This window comes from Haematobia irritans, chromosome 1 (genome assembly GCF_050003625.1).
Source record: "Haematobia irritans isolate KBUSLIRL chromosome 1, ASM5000362v1, whole genome shotgun sequence".
In the NCBI taxonomy this organism is placed as follows: Eukaryota; Metazoa; Arthropoda; class Insecta; order Diptera; family Muscidae; genus Haematobia; species Haematobia irritans.
The window spans coordinates 121,399,734-121,406,208 of NC_134397.1; positions in this window are offsets into that span (position 1 = coordinate 121,399,734).

Here is a 6,475-nt window from a genome sequence, read left to right on the forward strand (position 1 = left end):
TGCAGTGAAACCACTTAGAGAAGCTTTGAAACACTCAGAAATGTCACCAGCATTACTAAGGTGGTATAATCCACTGCTGAAAAACTTGTTGGTGTTTGGTCGAAACAGGGTTTGAACCCACTACCCTGTATATGGAAGGCGGGAATGAAATTGCACCACGGTGGGTCCTTGACATCTTTATACCAAATAAAATTTTAAATTAAAATTGAGAGATCAATGAGTGGGAAATTTTCTGTCTATTTTTATTTTTTTGCGAGGCATCTCCATTTTATATGCACCACAGTTGGATGGTTATATTCTTGATCTTACGATGTCCCTTTGGCTTCTTGTCTGTCTGTTGTAATCACGCCACTGCCTTCAATAATGAAGCTATCATACTGAATTTTGCGCAAGCTCGTCTTTTATCTGAAGGCAGATCAAGTTCGAAGATGGGCTATATCGGTTCATGTTTTGATAAAGCCCCCACTAGACCAATCTGCCGATTTGATTTATTGAGGGCATGGATGTTTCCATTTTTAATCGATTTGCTTGAAATTCAAAACCTAGATGCATTTTAGGTTCGTAAAGAGCTGTGCTAAATTAGGTATATATCGATCCATGTTTTTATATAGCGCTCTTATAGACCGATCTCCCGAAATTTTTGACGATTTATTTGAAATTGGAAACCTAGAAGGATGTGAAGTTCATTCAGCTGTGCCAAACTTGGTATATAGAGGTTCATATAGACCAATAGTTTACAGTCGTAAAAAGTACATATTGAGTCGTGTTTTAATACAGCTCTAGGGTTGTTTTCCCCGGGAACGGGATCCCCGGAAAATTACTATTTTTTCGCCCCCGGAAATTTTCTTTACAATATTTTATGTATAATAGAGGGTTTTATATGGCAAATGACAGTTGAAATCTAGTTAAAGTGGATTTTGGAAGTGTAATGTGAATAACTATGGTACCAAGTCGTAGTAGTTACCTTTCGGAACATACATAGTCGTGGGTTCTAATACAGAATTCAACGGGCTCCCAATTGTTAAAAAGAAGTTTGCACTTCCTAATTTATGATTGTCATATTTCGGTAAACCGACATTCCGATAGACCGGTAGACTGAGTAAACCTTTAAAATCAACGGGACATTTTACCTTATGTAACCCACGTTGGCAATTGCATAATTTCAATATTTCATAATTATTGCAAAGATGTTTTTTATGAAATAAGAAATTTCCAACCTTTTTTAAGATACTTTAATTTCAAATTTATACCTTATACACATTAGGCTTGAAATCTATTAAAATTGGGGTTTAAAGCCCTTATTTATAGGGCATACGACAACTGAAATCTACACTCAAAAAATAGTGAACTCTCTATTTCACTAAAGCCAATTTAACTTTGTTTTAGTTCATGGAATTATTAAATATGGAGAAAGTTTCGTTTACTCTAATAATTTTTTGCGTACGTTACTTAAATGAACTAAAAAGCGAGAAAAAATTATAAAAAAATGAAGTAAAAAGTTTTACTAAATTCGTACTTCTTACCAAATAGTTCATTATTTCTTTAAATTTGTAAATTTTACTACAAATTCGTCCATCATGAACTTCGTATGTCACTAAAGACATTCTTGCAATTTTGGACTCCAAATTTTTCCTTCAAACTACAAAATTTTCTTTAACAAGTGGAAAAAAATAATAAATATAATAAATAAATCTAATAAATATTCTTGAATTTGTCGAAAAATATTTACTTATTTTTATGATATCGGCGTGATGTCAGCGTTTGTAATACTGTTTAGTTAAAATTTTCTAAAATTATAAAAAAATTTCTAAAATTAACTAAATGTTTTCTTCCTTGTGGGTTCACTGTTTTTTCAGTGCAGTTAAAGAGGATTTTAGAAGTGTAATGTGAATGTCGTATTACAGGTAGTGTTTCCCTTTTGGGGATTTCTGTGCATTTATTGACCCCGTTTAACGATGGTGAAATCTGAATAAGTTTCTTTAATTTCCAAACATTTTTTAGTATTACAAAAACTCCCACTATATTAATAGTGTTCTTCTGAAAACTATACCGAAAGAGACTGCCTTAACCATTGTCAAAATGTTTTGTATTACAAAATATTTCATATTTTAGTATGATTTATGGCTGATGTAAGAAAACAACATAATATATTTTGTTAGTTGTCCAGAGAACGCCTTATAACCGTAGCTTTAGGCTATTTCTAATTTATTCAAATGCCTAAATGTATTCCACATCAAAGCAGGTTTCCCTTTGACCGGGATCCCGGGTGATTCGAAAGAAAAATTCTCGCTTTCCCGGGAATGCAAAAAATCCGGGAATAAGAAAACCCTATACAGCTCCCATATACACTGATCCCCCAATTTGAAAGCATGAAAGCCGCAATTTATATCCCATTTTCTTAAAAATTAAAACCTGGAGGTATTGTAGATCCAAAGGAGCTATATCAAATATAGTTTACATCGATCAATGTTTCGGTATAACTCCTTTTTAGACCAATCTCCCGATTCATGCCCCTAATTTATTTTGGACACGAAAAGGACACTAAATATTGTTACTATTTTCATATGGACTCATTAAAATTATCCATTTGGATCAATAACCATCTCCTGTATAAATCTACAGAATTTAGATCATAAAATCATTGAAGGCTTAGACAGAAATTCAAAACTCTCTCTAGAAATTTTTTATTTATTCATTATATTATTTATAATTATAATAAAATATAAAAATAAATACAGATAGTGAAATGAAAACAAGTATACACAGCAGTAAGTTCGGCCGGGCTGAATCTTAAACACCCACCACCATGAATCAAATATTAGGGTTTCCTTTGAAATTTCAGAGGGTTTGAGGACAGATCAAGCAGAGCAGTTCAACCAGTACACTTCACGAAGATAAATTTAAAGATTTTACCTATGAAGACTATATCAGATTCTCGATTTATAAGAAACATTTTTGTTTGAGTTTTAGAGGAATCATTAACATCTCTTGTAAGTGTGCAAGAAAATTATAAAATAAGGTCTTAAATCTGTAGATTTTCACCCCAGAAGTAAAATCTGCAAATTTTACATTGAGTTTCAAGCAATTTTCATGATCAGTGCGTCTTATATACTCTCAAGAAGTGAAATCGGTCTATATGGAGGCATTACCAAATGGACCGATAAAAAATTAATCCGACACACGTTTTTGTTAGCCTAAAATACCAGAATATTTACAATTTCCGCAAATCGGATAAAAACTACGGTTTCTAGAAACCTAAGGAGTTAAATCGGGAGATCGTTCGTATGGGGGCTATACTAAAAGACGGACCGATACTCACCGTTTTCGGCACACCTCTTTATGGCCCGAAAATATCTCTAGATTTCCAATTTCAGGCAAATTGGATAAAAACTACGGTTTCTATAAGACCAAGACCCCAAATCGAGAGGTCGGTTTATATGGGGACCATACCAAAACATGGACCGATGCTCACCATTTTTGGCACACCTCTTTATGGTTCTAAAATACCTCTAGATTTCGAATTTCAGGCAAATTGGATAAAAACTACGGTTTCTATAAGCCCAAGACCCCAAATCGGGAGGTCGGTTTATATGGGGACTATATCAAAACCTTGACCGATATAGCCCATCTTCGAACTTGACCTGCCTGCAGACAAAAGACGAGTTTGTGGAAAATTTCAGCGCGATTGCTTCATTATTGAAGACTGTAGCGTGAGTACAACAGACAGCCAGAGAGACGGACATGGTTATATCGTCTTAGAATTTCTCCCTGATCAAGAATATATATACTTTATATAGTCGGAAATCAATATTTCGATGTGTTACAAACGGAATGACAAACTTATTATACCCCCGTCACCATTCTATGGTGGTGGGTATAATGATATGATACAGTGTAATGTACTAACAACCATGTGGAAGTTAAACAATTTTCCTGCAAATCTAAAATCTTATGGTAAATAACGGAGTACTTCCATCTAATAGCAAACCCACACTGAAAAAAATATTTACGTGATATTAAAGATTATGCAACCTACATTTTAGGAATTTACAAAATATTAAGGAAAAATTTCTTTAAAGTAATGAAATTTTAATTGAAGTAAAGTTAATAATCATTGCTTCAAATTTTTTTAATAAATTTAGAACATAAGTTAAAATCGTATGTCTTTAAACTAAGGCAAAATTTCCTGAAAGTAAAGAAACGCATTTTTGGTTTAAAGAAATCTTTTTTAATTAATTGAAATATTGATTCTTTAAATTTTAGATTAAAAAAAATTAGGTTAAGACTTATTTTGAAGATTTAGTATCTTTGGTTTAAAGTATTTTGGATTTTTAAACTGACATTTGTTTGTACGTGAATAGCTTTGTTGATATACCACGAAAAGAGAATGATAAACTTGATAAATGAGATCTGTATCCTAATTTTAATCTTAGTGATCCTAGACTTAAAGCCATATAGCTCACTAAAAATGTCTTTATTTTAAAGAAGCCACATCTATGGCTCAGAATCAACACCAACATCCTTAAGGGAAGGTCAAAATCTTTGGATCCAAGTAAACTTTTTTTGATTACATGCACAATCAATTGGAGATTAACCAAATTTGCCGTATGTTCGAATTCCAAACTACTTTTTGGAGCTTATTTTTCCTATTTAGTTACATAAACAAGTTGACAAAAATTTATCTGACCATCTTCTGCGTACATTAATTCATTTAAAAAGAGAGTAAATGGAACCGGACCAAGATACACTGAAAAATATTGACCTAACAGAAAGATTATGGAACCTAAATATTAGGACACGGAATTTACACAACATTATTGACAAATTTCAAAATTCTTTAAAACAAAGAAATGTTTACTAAAAGAAAGTTTAAGAAATTGCTTTAAGAAATGTTTTCCTTTAATTTAGGATTTAATTTAATGTGGTATCACAATGGACTGAATAGTTTAGTGAGACTGAAAATAAATCGGGCTGCCACTTCAACCTAACCTTACCTAACCCTCGGTTAAATCGTAAAATAAGTAACTATTTTTGGATAAATTCAAGAAAAATTATTAGACATAAATATTTTTCACTTGTTGAAGAAAATTTTGTAGTTTGAAGGAAAAAATTGGAGATCAAAAATTTTTTGCGTGCTTGATTCTTGGAAACAAATTTTAATTTACTCGTTTTTTTAGTTTTTTTTTTCTTCATGTGATATCAAAGTTTTTCAAACACGAGATAACGACACCTTAACTTTCCAAATTAGGACTCCGCTTCAAGTAGAAATTATGCAATTTTTCAAGAAAAACACGTCTTTAATGTAAAGGGTTGAAAAACATCTCCTATTTGTAATGTTTTTTTTTTTTTTGCTTTTTAATCAAGATGCAAAAAGTATACAAATTTAAAGACAATTTCATTAATTTTGAAGAATTTTTTAGAATTAATAAACCCGTTAACCTTACTCCTACTAATTTTTATTTCATGTTAAGATCATAATTTTTATGGCGAATCACTTAACTATAAATACAAATCGACTTCATTCAAAAGATTATCATCTTTTGGACAAAGAAACAAACTCTATATCAAGGAAGTTCGTCTTCTATAGTCAGCAAAATTCGCTTTTGTATTTTAAGGACATGGAATCTTTGGTCTCACGACAATATTTTTTCAGTGTATAAACCCAACCCCAGGTTTGACCCCCTGAGCCTTAAGGAAGAGCAAATTTCATCCGATACCCTCTAATAACCATGCAAAAATTTGTCCATATTGCCCACATCGGTCCATAATTATATATAGCCCCCATATAAACCGATCCCCAGATTTGGTATTGGAGCATCTTGGATTAGCAAATTTCATCCGATTCAGTTGAAATTTTGCATTTTGTGTAAGTATATGGACACTAATAACCAAAACCGAGATTTGGTTTTGGTGCCTCTTGGAGGAGCAAATTTCATCCGAGTCAGTTGAATTCCTTGGAACTCAGGATAAACTTTCTCATCCTGGTGAAAAGTTCTAGCTTTGTTTTTCCATTATTTGCATTCACTGCAAAAAAAGCATACCCGGTTCCAAAGATGTTGCTTTTACACTGATGATTTTGGTATTGATTCCGAGTCAAAGAAGCGGACAATTGATGTAAGGATGCATTTAAAATACAATTTTCTGTTAATTTTGTGTTTTGCCTACTTGATCATAGGAAACAAACTTTAATTCATTCGTTTGTCCAGCTTTTTTCGTGCCATCAAAGCCCTTCAAAAACGTCTCAATGACAAACTCCGGCTGGACTTCAATTAGAAATTATGCTTGTTTCAAGTAAAGCCCGTCTTTAAAATAAAGTATTGAAATTAGCAAGGTACTTGGGAGTTCTCTGGGTTCCAAACTGAACTGGATGGAGCATACTGCGGACCGCTTAAAGAGGGCCTATGCGGCATTGTACTCTTGTCAGAAATTGGTCGGAGAAAGATGGGGAATGAGGCCTTCCCTTTTTGGTTGGCTT